Source organism: Antedon mediterranea, chromosome 4, assembly GCF_964355755.1.
Source record: "Antedon mediterranea chromosome 4, ecAntMedi1.1, whole genome shotgun sequence".
Classification (NCBI taxonomy): Eukaryota; Metazoa; Echinodermata; class Crinoidea; order Comatulida; family Antedonidae; genus Antedon; species Antedon mediterranea.
The window spans coordinates 14,794,372-14,807,903 of record NC_092673.1 but is presented as its reverse complement, the minus strand read 5'-3'; the positions used below and the strand labels follow the sequence as shown (position 1 = coordinate 14,807,903).

At 35.2% G+C, this 13,532-nt stretch overlaps 1 long non-coding RNA gene across 1 annotated transcript; it reads left to right on the top strand.

Annotated features, from left to right (window-relative positions):
- Nucleotides 1-11,155: 11,155 nt before the first annotated feature.
- Nucleotides 11,156-13,180, top strand: LOC140046730 (uncharacterized). Its single transcript, XR_011844828.1, has 3 exons — nt 11,156-11,884; nt 12,126-12,251; nt 12,883-13,180. It is a non-coding gene; the product is annotated as an uncharacterized lncRNA (long non-coding RNA).
- The last annotated feature ends 352 nt before the right edge of the window (nt 13,181-13,532 follow it).

Here is a 13,532-nt window from a genome sequence, read left to right as displayed (position 1 = left end):
GAAAGGAAATAGTATAGTAAGATGTACGACTTAGAACCAGTGTAGGTATAGGGAGAATGAAGATGAAAGGAAATAGTATAGTAAGATGTACGACTTAGAACCAGTGTAGGTACGTATAGGGAGAATGAGGATGAAAGGAAATAGTATAGTAAGATGTACGACTTAGAACCAGTGTAGGTATAGGGAGAATAAAGATGAAAGGATATAGTATATGCTTGGCATATAATGAACAAGGTACCATGCGAATAATAAGAACTATGATAAGTATCAACCCATGCTATGCAACGGTGAATGCTTGGCATATAATGAACAAGGTACCATGCGAATAATAAGAACTATGATAAGTATCAAACCATGCTATAGAACGGTGAATGCTTGGCATATAATGAACAAGGTACCATGCGAATAATAAGAACTATGATAAGTATCAACCCATGCTATGCAACGGTGAATGCTTGGCATATAATGAACAAGGTACCATGCGAATAATAAGAACTATGATAAGTATCAACCCATGCTATAGAACGGTGAATGCTTGGCATATAATGAACAAGGTACCATGCGAATAATAAGAACTATGATAAGTATCAACCCATGCTATGCAACGGTGAATGCTTGGCATATAATGAACAAGGTACCATGCGAATAATAAGAACTATGATAAGTATCAACCCATGCTATGCAACGGTGAATGCTTGGCATATAATGAACAAGGTACCATGCGAATAATAAGAACTATGATAAGTATCAACCCATGCTATGCAACGGTGAATGCTTGGCATATAATGAACAAGGTACCATGCGAATAATAAGAACTATGATAAGTATCAACCCATGCTATGCAACGGTGAATGCTTGGCATATAATGAACAAGGTACCATGCGAATAATAAGAACTATGATAAGTATCAACCCATGCTATGGAACGGTGAATGCTTGGCATATAATGAACAAGGTACCATGCAAATAATAAGGACTATGATAAGTATCAACCCATGCTATGCAACGGTGAATGCTTGGCATATAATGAACAAGGTACCATGCGAATAATAAGAACTATGATAAGTATCAACCCATGCTATGCAACGGTGAATGCTTGGCATATAATGAACAAGGTACCATGCGAATAATAAGGACTATGATAAGTATCAACCCATGCTATAGAACGGTGAATGCTTGGCATATAATGAACAAGGTACCATGCGAATAATAAGAACTATGATAAGTATCAACCCATGCTATGCAACGGTGAATGCTTGGCATATAATGAACAAGGTACCATGCGAATAATAAGGACTATGATAAGTATCAACCCATGCTATGCAACGGTGAATGCTTGGCATATAATGAACAAGGTACCATGCGAATAATAAGAACTATGATAAGTATCAACCCATGCTATGCAACGGTGAATGCTTGGCATATAATGAACAAGGTACCATGCGAATAATAAGAACTATGATAAGTATCAACCCATGCTATGCAACGGTGAATGCTTGGCATATAATGAACAAGGTACCATGCGAATAATAAGGACTATGATAAGTATCAACCCATGCTATAGAACGGTGAATGCTTGGCATATAATGAACAAGGTACCATGCGAATAATAAGGACTATGATAAGTATCAACCCATGCTATAGAACGGTGAATGCTTGGCATATAATGAACAAGGTACCATGCGAATAATAAGAACTATGATAAGTATCAACCCATGCTATGCAACGGTGAATGCTTGGCATATAATGAACAAGGTACCATGCGAATAATAAGGACTATGATAAGTATCAACCCATGCTATGCAACGGTGAATGCTTGGCATATAATGAACAAGGTACCATGCGAATAATAAGGACTATGATAAGTATCAACCCATGCTATAGAACGGTGAATGCTTGGCATATAATGAACAAGGTACCATGCGAATAATAAGGACTATGATAAGTATCAACCCATGCTATGCAACGGTGAATGCTTGGCATATAATGAACAAGGTACCATGCGAACAATAAGAACTATGATAAGTATCAACCCATGCTATGCAACGGTGAATGCTTGGCATATAATGAACAAGGTACCATGCGAATAATAAGGACTATGATAAGTATCAACCCATGCTATGCAACGGTGAATGCTTGGCATATAATGAACAAGGTACCATGCGAATAATAAGGACTATGATAAGTATCAACCCATGCTATGCAACGGTGAATGCTTGGCATATAATGAACAAGGTACCATGCGAATAATAAGAACTATGATAAGTATCAACCCATGCTATGCAACGGTGAATGCTTGGCATATAATGAACAAGGTACCATGCGAATAATAAGAACTATGATAAGTATCAACCCATGCTATAGAACGGTGAATGCTTGGCATATAATGAACAAGGTACCATGCGAATAATAAGGACTATGATAAGTATCAACCCATGCTATGCAACGGTGAATGCTTGGCATATAATGAACAAGGTACCATGCGAATAATAAGGACTATGATAAGTATCAACCCATGCTATAGAACGGTGAATGCTTGGCATATAATGAACAAGGTACCATGCGAATAATAAGAACTATGATAAGTATCAACCCATGCTATAGAACGGTGAATGCTTGGCATATAATGAACAAGGTACCATGCGAATAATAAGGACTATGATAAGTATCAACCCATGCTATAGAACGGTGAATGCTTGGCATATAATGAACAAGGTACCATGCGAATAATAAGGACTATGATAAGTATCAACCCATGCTATAGAACGGTGAATGCTTGGCATATAATGAACAAGGTACCATGCGAATAATAAGGACTATGATAAGTATCAACCCATGCTATGCAACGGTGAATGCTTGGCATATAATGAACAAGGTACCATGCGAATAATAAGGACTATGATAAGTATCAACCCATGCTATAGAACGGTGAATGCTTGGCATATAATGAACAAGGTACCATGCGAATAATAAGAACTATGATAAGTATCAACCCATGCTATAGAACGGTGAATGCTTGGCATATAATGAACAAGGTACCATGCGAATAATAAGAACTATGATAAGTATCAACCCATGCTATGCAACGGTGAATGCTTGGCATATAATGAACAAGGTACCATGCGAATAATAAGAACTATGATAAGTATCAACCCATGCTATGCAACGGTGAATGCTTGGCATATAATGAACAAGGTACCATGCGAATAATAAGAACTATGATAAGTATCAACCCATGCTATGCAACGGTGAATGCTTGGCATATAATGAACAAGGTACCATGCGAATAATAAGAACTATGATAAGTATCAACCCATGCTATGCAACGGTGAATGCTTGGCATATAATGAACAAGGTACCATGCGAATAATAAGGACTATGATAAGTATCAACCCATGCTATAGAACGGTGAATGCTTGGCATATAATGAACAAGGTACCATGCGAATAATAAGGACTATGATAAGTATCAACCCATGCTATGCAACGGTGAATGCTTGGCATATAATGAACAAGGTACCATGCGAATAATAAGGACTATGATAAGTATCAACCCATGCTATGCAACGGTGAATGCTTGGCATATAATGAACAAGGTACCATGCGAATAATAAGGACTATGATAAGTATCAACCCATGCTATGCAACGGTGAATGCTTGGCATATAATGAACAAGGTACCATGCGAATAATAAGGACTATGATAAGTATCAACCCATGCTATAGAACGGTGAATGCTTGGCATATAATGAACAAGGTACCATGCGAATAATAAGAACTATGATAAGTATCAACCCATGCTATAGAACGGTGAATGCTTGGCATATAATGAACAAGGTACCATGCGAATAATAAGGACTATGATAAGTATCAACCCATGCTATGCAACGGTGAATGCTTGGCATATAATGAACAAGGTACCATGCGAATAATAAGAACTATGATAAGTATCAACCCATGCTATGCAACGGTGAATGCTTGGCATATAATGAACAAGGTACCATGCGAATAATAAGAACTATGATAAGTATCAACCCATGCTATGCAACGGTGAATGCTTGGCATATAATGAACAAGGTACCATGCGAATAATAAGGACTATGATAAGTATCAACCCATGCTATAGAACGGTGAATGCTTGGCATATAATGAACAAGGTACCATGCGAATAATAAGGACTATGATAAGTATCAACCCATGCTATAGAACGGTGAATGCTTGGCATATAATGAACAAGGTACCATGCGAATAATAAGAACTATGATAAGTATCAACCCATGCTATGCAACGGTGAATGCTTGGCATATAATGAACAAGGTACCATGCGAATAATAAGGACTATGATAAGTATCAACCCATGCTATGCAACGGTGAATGCTTGGCATATAATGAACAAGGTACCATGCGAATAATAAGGACTATGATAAGTATCAACCCATGCTATAGAACGGTGAATGCTTGGCATATAATGAACAAGGTACCATGCGAATAATAAGGACTATGATAAGTATCAACCCATGCTATGCAACGGTGAATGCTTGGCATATAATGAACAAGGTACCATGCGAATAATAAGGACTATGATAAGTATCAACCCATGCTATGCAACGGTGAATGCTTGGCATATAATTAACAAGGTACCATGCGAATAATAAGAACTATGATAAGTATCAACCCATGCTATGCAACGGTGAATGCTTGGCATATAATGAACAAGGTACCATGCGAATAATAAGGACTATGATAAGTATCAACCCATGCTATGCAACGGTGAATGCTTGGCATATAATGAACAAGGTACCATGCGAATAATAAGGACTATGATAAGTATCAACCCATGCTATGCAACGGTGAATGCTTGGCATATAATGAACAAGGTACCATGCGAATAATAAGAACTATGATAAGTATCAACCCATGCTATGCAACGGTGAATGCTTGGCATATAATGAACAAGGTACCATGCGAATAATAAGGACTATGATAAGTATCAACCCATGCTATGCAACGGTGAATGCTTGGCATATAATGAACAAGGTACCATGCGAATAATAAGGACTATGATAAGTATCAACCCATGCTATAGAACGGTGAATGCTTGGCATATAATGAACAAGGTACCATGCGAATAATAAGAACTATGATAAGTATCAACCCATGCTATAGAACGGTGAATGCTTGGCATATAATGAACAAGGTACCATGCGAATAATAAGAACTATGATAAGTATCAACCCATGCTATGCAACGGTGAATGCTTGGCATATAATGAACAAGGTACCATGCGAATAATAAGAACTATGATAAGTATCAACCCATGCTAGGCAACGGTGAATGCTTGGCATATAATGAACAAGGTACCATGCGAATAATAAGAACTATGATAAGTATCAACCCATGCTATGCAACGGTGAATGCTTGGCATATAATGAACAAGGTACCATGCGAATAATAAGAACTATGATAAGTATCAACCCATGCTATGCAACGGTGAATGCTTGGCATATAATGAACAAGGTACCATGCGAATAATAAGGACTATGATAAGTATCAACCCATGCTATGCAACGGTGAATGCTTGGCATATAATGAACAAGGTACCATGCGAATAATAAGGACTATGATAAGTATCAACCCATGCTATAGAACGGTGAATGCTTGGCATATAATGAACAAGGTACCATGCGAATAATAAGGACTATGATAAGTATCAACCCATGCTATGCAACGGTGAATGCTTGGCATATAATGAACAAGGTACCATGCGAATAATAAGGACTATGATAAGTATCAACCCATGCTATGCAACGGTGAATGCTTGGCATATAATGAACAAGGTACCATGCGAATAATAAGGACTATGATAAGTATCAACCCATGCTATGCAACGGTGAATGCTTGGCATATAATGAACAAGGTACCATGCGAATAATAAGAACTATGATAAGTATCAACCCATGCTATAGAACGGTGAATGCTTGGCATATAATGAACAAGGTACCATGCGAATAATAAGGAAAGATAAAAAAAACGAGATCTTCTTCAAGCTATTGCTAAAAATAAGTAGAGATGAGCAGGCCACGTTGCAAAACTCCATGACAATAGATGGACAAGCAGGATTACGGTTTGGCAATAAAAGATGTGATGAGAGATAACCTGAGCAAATATAAAAGCAACTGAGAATAGAAAAAGAGAGAAATGGAAAGCTTTGAAGGAGTGATATGTCCTGCAGTGGAAAAAGAAAAAAAGCGTCATCACCCGCGTATATATTTTAGAATATGCTAAACAACTTTAACTTGTGTTCATACTAGATATCTTCGATTAATTGTGATGAATTAGATACATTTTGGTGATGTATAACTTTATATTTTAAATCCGAACATGAACAAAACGATTTTAACTTTTTAGTAATTATTTGATAGATTATAATTATTAAGACGTGGTTTAGTCCTTCTAGCCCCAAGTCTGTCGCCTGTGATATTAATAATTAATTAATAGGCCACAACCTCCTTATAAATGTCTGCAATTGATTACATTTAGTACATGTAGTTCTGACTTGCAGTAATTTCAACCATGATCCTTTTTTTAGATTGATTTTTCGTAGACATTTTAGGCGTACATTCGTACCGTACCGTATTTATTCGTGACGAAAATAAAGCCCATGTGGTTTGTTCAAATAAATACACGTCGGTATTACTTTTTAAATCATTATTATATGGATTTATAATTATATTATTAATGTTAGCATGGACTCACGTCAGTAGTTTCCCAGGTACGTCTTCTCAAGATTGCGCCCTCTCCACACATGGTTCTCGAATACATAGTAATTCCAGCGTAAAAAAACTTGTGATTTCAAATGTACGTATCGCAGGATAATACATTGTCGTTTTCATAAACGAATAAATAGACAATATGATTTATGTAGTCAAATTAGGTGCATTTATACCAATGTAAACCACATACAGTGTGTTCATAATTGGTGTCAACGGTCATAAATTGTATTTCCGGTCATTTTATGTGAAAACGTTTCATTACTACAAATATAAATGTATTTATTCTGAACAAAATGACACCAAAATCGATTGAAAATGACCAGTAGTTATAGAGATAATATACAAATATGAGGTCAATGGTCAAACTGAAAGAAATGTCATTTCTAGTCATTTTTGGACGAAATTTTTTATTAGAGCAAATAGAAATATATAGTTTGTGAACAATTTGAGACCAGTTAATTCTCTAATGTGTATAGTTACCAAGATATGAACATTTTTTTTTTTGTGGTGGCCATTTTGAAATCAAGATGGCCGCCATACCGGACATAGGACACTTTGGCACCTCCGATATTTTGAATCTTTATACATCAAAGAAATGTTGTGCCAAGTTTCATGCACACCTCATGGCATTAACTGCTCTACTTTTAGTAACGAAATATTGTTTCATGTTTTATAGGCCTATAAATATACATTTTATTAATTTTATTGTTTGTTAGGCAGGATAGTCAGATGCTCACATCACTATGACACATGTCTTGACAAGTTAGTGAAACAGTGTGGTGATAGGTGATGTGAGATTCCGTTTTCGGACTTTTTCTGTTGTCTTGGTCAATTTATTCGGTTTTTAGGCTATTTCATGGTTTATTTTACATCAACATTTTTTCATTTTCACACTTGTGCTAAACAGCGCATAGAGACTATATTTGTATTTTGCGCTATATAAATTTAAAACCATAAAACCATAAACCATAAATAACATACCACTAAATAAAGCAAAACATTTGCGATTTAATACATTATTAAAACTGTCTCTGTTATAGTAGATTGAAATTGTAAACTTTGTAACGATACATCACTACAACGTTTATATTTTTTATGATTATTAATTAAAACGTTGCAACTGTCACTAATAAAGTTTATTTGTATATTATGTGTTTATATATCTAACAGTAGGGTATGGCGCGCCAAGCTGTCATTTATTCAGAAATAAAGATATCTTTAAAACTAATTAATAGACATATCTCTATTTAAAACTAAGGTATCTCTATTAAAAACTAAGATATCTCTATTTAAAACTAAGATATCTTAGTTTTTAATAGAGATATCTCTATTAATCGAGATCTCTATAAATAGAGATATCTCTATTATTAAAAACTAAGATATCTTAGTTTTAATTAGAGATATCTTAGTTTTTAATAGAGATATCTTAGTTTTAAATGGAGATATCTCTGTTAACAGAGATATCTCTATTAATAGAGATATCTCTATTTAAAACTAAGATATCTATATTTAAAACTAAGAGATAAACGAAATTTAAGCTGGAAACCCCACATCAAATATATATGTAATGAGATTTCTAAGGCCTTTGGTATCATCTGCAAAGTAAAAATATTTTTCCTTTACACATATATTAATAAATCTATATTATAACGCTCTTATCTTGCCACATCTTCAATATAGAAACATTATATGGGCAAATGAATACCCAACACATTGAATTGAAAAAACTACATAAGTCAGAAAAATTAATAGTTAGAATAATAACGAACTCGAAAAGAGATACTAGATCACGTACCCTTATTTAAACAATTTAACCTACTCACAATTTACGATTTAAATAAGTTACAGGCTGTAACTTATTTAAATCGTAAATTGTGAGTAGGTTAAATAGACAATATGTTTTAATATCATCTTCGACAATTAGGCCTACTTGATCAAAGTTTAAAAAGTGAACGCGCAAAAACCCTTAGAAATTCATTGAAAATGTGCATACCATTCTCCAGACTTGCAATAAGTCACACAGATTCATATTCATTCACGGACCAAATACATGGAACGCGCTCTATAAAACCAATAGATCAAAATCTGTATAGGCCTACTCTGCTAAAAAAGAAACTAAAGAAATGATATTGAGTACATACTTGTTATGCCTACTGAGTCGCTCACGATCGGCATAGTGCTTCCAATGGACAAACAGGATTCATCCTGTTTTTGTCCTTTTATACTCACCTGTGGTGGTCACTATTAAAGTAGAAGACATTTTTCACCGTACCCCACAGGGGAGCGCCCCGCCGGAGGTGCTTACCGGTCGTGGGCGACCATGTTGAAGTACTTATGAAGTACTTACCAGTGGAAGTTGAGTCAATGGAAAGAAGACACAACGTGACAGTGACTGCAACAACTACTAATATTAAAATAACTGCTCCTACAATAATGGCCATAATATGTTCTTCAATCCAGGATTTGCACCCTGACCTATCTTGTTGCTTTACATCTTGAAAGACAAAACGTTTGGTTGCCCCACATCTTATTTCACCCGATGTATTATCGTTTGCCGTTCCGTGAATTGAAATAGTGACTGCCTCAACGCCTGTGTTTCCATTTGTTTCTTTTCCACTACTCATAATTCAAATGTAATTGATAGATTTCCCCGTTAGTGTTTAGTGTCCAGTGTTTATGACTGTCATGTATCCAAATATCAAATTACTGTATAACACACTGGCAACATAAATTATATTAGCTACAACAAGTAGTCATGGAGACGAAATAAACAAGGAAACACACGTGTCAAGTTTCTTTGGAATACAAAAATATTCTTTTGCGATAGATAGTAAGTCTAGAAGAGAGTTTTCTACTAAGATAGATATGATCAGTGCCATAAAAATACAAACAATAACTCATAAGCCAGTCTAGAATAGCACATTTTGATTAAATTAAGGTGAGATAAAGATTGAATATGGCTATTGCTTAAAATCAAGAAGAGCTCTGTTTTTTTTTTTTTGTTTCGCTAACCATCCATAGACGTATTTCATCAATGCACCCAGTAAGTTTGTGTGTAGCAGCAGATAAATCATCCTCCTACCTATGATCTAAACTGACATACAATTAACTTGTGCATAATTATGCGATATCATCAGCATGACTTCTATACGAAGCCATGCTATTATAGAATCTGTTACCAACAATATGGCTGCAGTAGCGTGCTCAAGTTAGTGTTTTTACCAACCGACCGACCAACCAACCGACATAGTGAGCTCGCGACTAAAAATAGCATTGTTGGTATTATCTATAGGCCTCCCAATAGCTCTTTTCACCCTTTCATAAACATTTCTAGCTGCATTGATACAATAATAAAAAAAAAAAATATTTGTCTGTAAACGTGCCTAAACTCTATCGACACAAACCCACCCAGGTAGCAAGCCCATATGGGGCCCATATATATAAATTACCTGGGCAAGTTTATGTGGGCTATGGAATATTCAACCCATATGGGGCCCAGGTGGGAAAACACACATATAACCTGCCCACATTTTACCCACATGGGGCCCATCTGTAAAATATATGGGCAGATACATATGGGCTTGCCCATTTTCAACCCATATGGGATTCATAAACTAAAAGCTGGGAAAATGCATATGGGTTTGCCCACACCCAATATACATGGGGCCCATATGACATAAACCTGGGTTGTTACATATGGGTATGCCCATACTGTACATGGGGCCCATCTGTATAATATATGGGCAGATACATATGGGTTGCCCATTTGTGACCCATATGGGATTTGTAAGTTAAAAGCATGGGCAAATACATATGGGTTTTCCCATACAAAAAATACATGGGGCCCACATGCCATAAACATGGGCTGATACATATGGGTATGCCCATATACAATGTACATGGGGCCCATATATACAATTTATGGGCTGGTCATATGGGTTTCCCATTTTTTACCCATATGGCAGGCCTGCCATATGGGTATCGTAAGCTAAAAGCATGAGCAAATACATATGGGTTTTCCCACACACACAATACATGGGGCCCACATGCCATAAACATGGGCTGATACATATGGGTATGCCCATATACAACGTACATGAGGCCCACCTATACAATAGATGGGCAGGTACATATGGGTTGCCCATTTGTGACTAATATGGGATTTATAAGCTAAAAGCATGGGCAAATACATATGGGTTTGCCCACACAAAAAATACACGGGGCCCATATGCCATAAACCTGGGCTGATACATATGAGTATGCCCATATACAACTTACATGGGGCCCATCTGTACAATATATGGGCAAATACATATGGGTTGCCCATTTGTGGTCCATATGGGATTCGTAAGCGAAAAGCATGGGCATACATATGGGTCCCATTACAAATGCATTTTGGTACACCCACAACATACATGGGGTTCATCTGTAAAATATATAGGCATGCAGTTGCCACATATGGGATAAGAAACGCCCTGATAAATTATTTGTTACCCACAAAACGTAAAAACGTATAAAACGTACATGAACCTACTATATGTAAACATTTCCATAAAGATGGTGTAATTAACAGTACCGAAAAGATTTAAGATATACATTTCAATATTACAGACAGATAAAATTACTGAAGTATGGGAATGAAAAGTATTGAAGATTGGGTGGCACGATACAGTATTAAACAATACAATACCTATGGACCAATATGAATTAAAAACAAACTAAGTACTAAAATCAATGCATTCATAATGTTTTATATAGGCATGCACTATATAATGATTGGGAATCTTTGACAATGAAACAATCCGAGGTCAACTTTCAAAGGCAAGTACAGTATTCCCTAACCGAGCATTAACTGTTAAGGCACATTCCAATATGATGACCATAGTAAAATAACCATTGCCATTGGCCAATGGAACATAAACTGACCTCAATGTCGAGTTCTCCCACATTTGAAACACCTCAAACCTGAAATCAAGTTTAAACTTTTAATACTGTACCTTTTTAATACAGTACACTATACCACATAGTGTTCATTGCAGCGTTCTGTCAAATGAAATTGACTCAACAGCATAATTATGTCTTCAAAAGTAAACTATAGTGCAACAAGATGTAAGGTAAGTTATTAATTTGAATACTCTTCTAATTATTATTATATAATACGGCCGGTAATGTAACAATGTAAAGCTTTTAATTACAATATTATTTTAGGCATTAAATGCATGTGTGCAGCATGTATGTTTAAGAAGCAGGCTTGGCCATGGCTAGCAGATTATAAAATGTTAGAGGTCCATGTTTTGTGTATAATTATTATATAAAAATCATCTTAAGTTATATTTCTATTTAACACATTTTCAGATCATAGGCTCGTATTATGTAGCCGAGATAGCCAGTACAATAACATTGTAGCACTAGCTAACAAAAATCAATCGGACTGGAAAGAAATTTCAGAAAAAAATAAGATGCCTGTATAATCTAACATCGGTAAGTGCGTTTAAATCACATAATTTAAATAATTTTTATAAAGAAGATGTTAGTTATATGTTATTATACTGTAATTTCTTATCCTAAATTATGTAATTATATATTCTAGGTTTTTTTTTTTTTTTTAGTAATGTGTTTTGTTGTGGATCCCTACGAGACAAGTTTTTAACTTCTAGAAGGGATCCATGATAATAATGACTACCAATTACTGCTTTATCTAGGTTCACTTTAATATCTTTTTTCTATTTTGTATTATTCATTCATATCTAAATAAATATTATCTGAATTATCTGAATTATATATTAGTCTTCTTTCAATTATTAAGGAACGTATTCATGTACACTTATAATACTATAATTCAAATTTCATAATTATTTCTTCTTTCAAAAGCAAGGTGGACATTTTTTTTCTAAATTATAGAAAATAATAAAACAATATTAACATATAAACATATTAACTTGTTAATAGGAGGGTAACATAAATAAATCTTGGAATAGATTTATTTTTTAAATCATTATTAAAAATATCATAATCGATCGAAATAAATCTGTCCTCAACAGTGTTTTGTTTACAAATTTGGCAATCTAAGATACGTAAATAATTGAGTTTACATTTTTGTTTCTTTTTTCAGGAACCCAAAATCAAATATTGTGGCAACAAATGACAAAGTGACAATTTTGTAGAAGGCAAAGAAGTACTGATGGGGCGCGATGGAAGGCTTGATAAGCTCGAAATAAAACCCGTAGATAAACTTTACGACGCTTGGTTTAAACGCTACAGATTCATGTTGAACATTGTCAAATTTTTCATTATTTATAGATCATTTAGTATTTTTGTTGTTGTAAAGAATTTAACTTTCGATAAATCACTCATCAAGTACTCACTTCAGCTATTTCCAGTAGCCTTTGTCGCGCAAATTATAAATAATAAATTCATAACAGTATTTATAATTGTCCTGTATGTGTAAGTTGTGCATCTGTGGATTTTTTTACATTTTGATAGCCCATTGCAATGCCCATACGTTTCTGGATATGGGGCCCATATGGGTTTTGTATGGGATGGGCTTCCTAAAATGGGACCCACATGGGTACTGGGAGCAAAACCAGAAGAATCCAATATTGGCAACCAATTATGATACCCATTTGTTTTCAGATATGGGCCCCATATGGGTTTTGTTCGGAACGCCCGTAATTACTACGGAAATTTGGCCCAATATTACGGACGTAGGGAAATGAAGATAAATAAATAGGGTACTACGGAAATACTTAAATGATGGGGAAT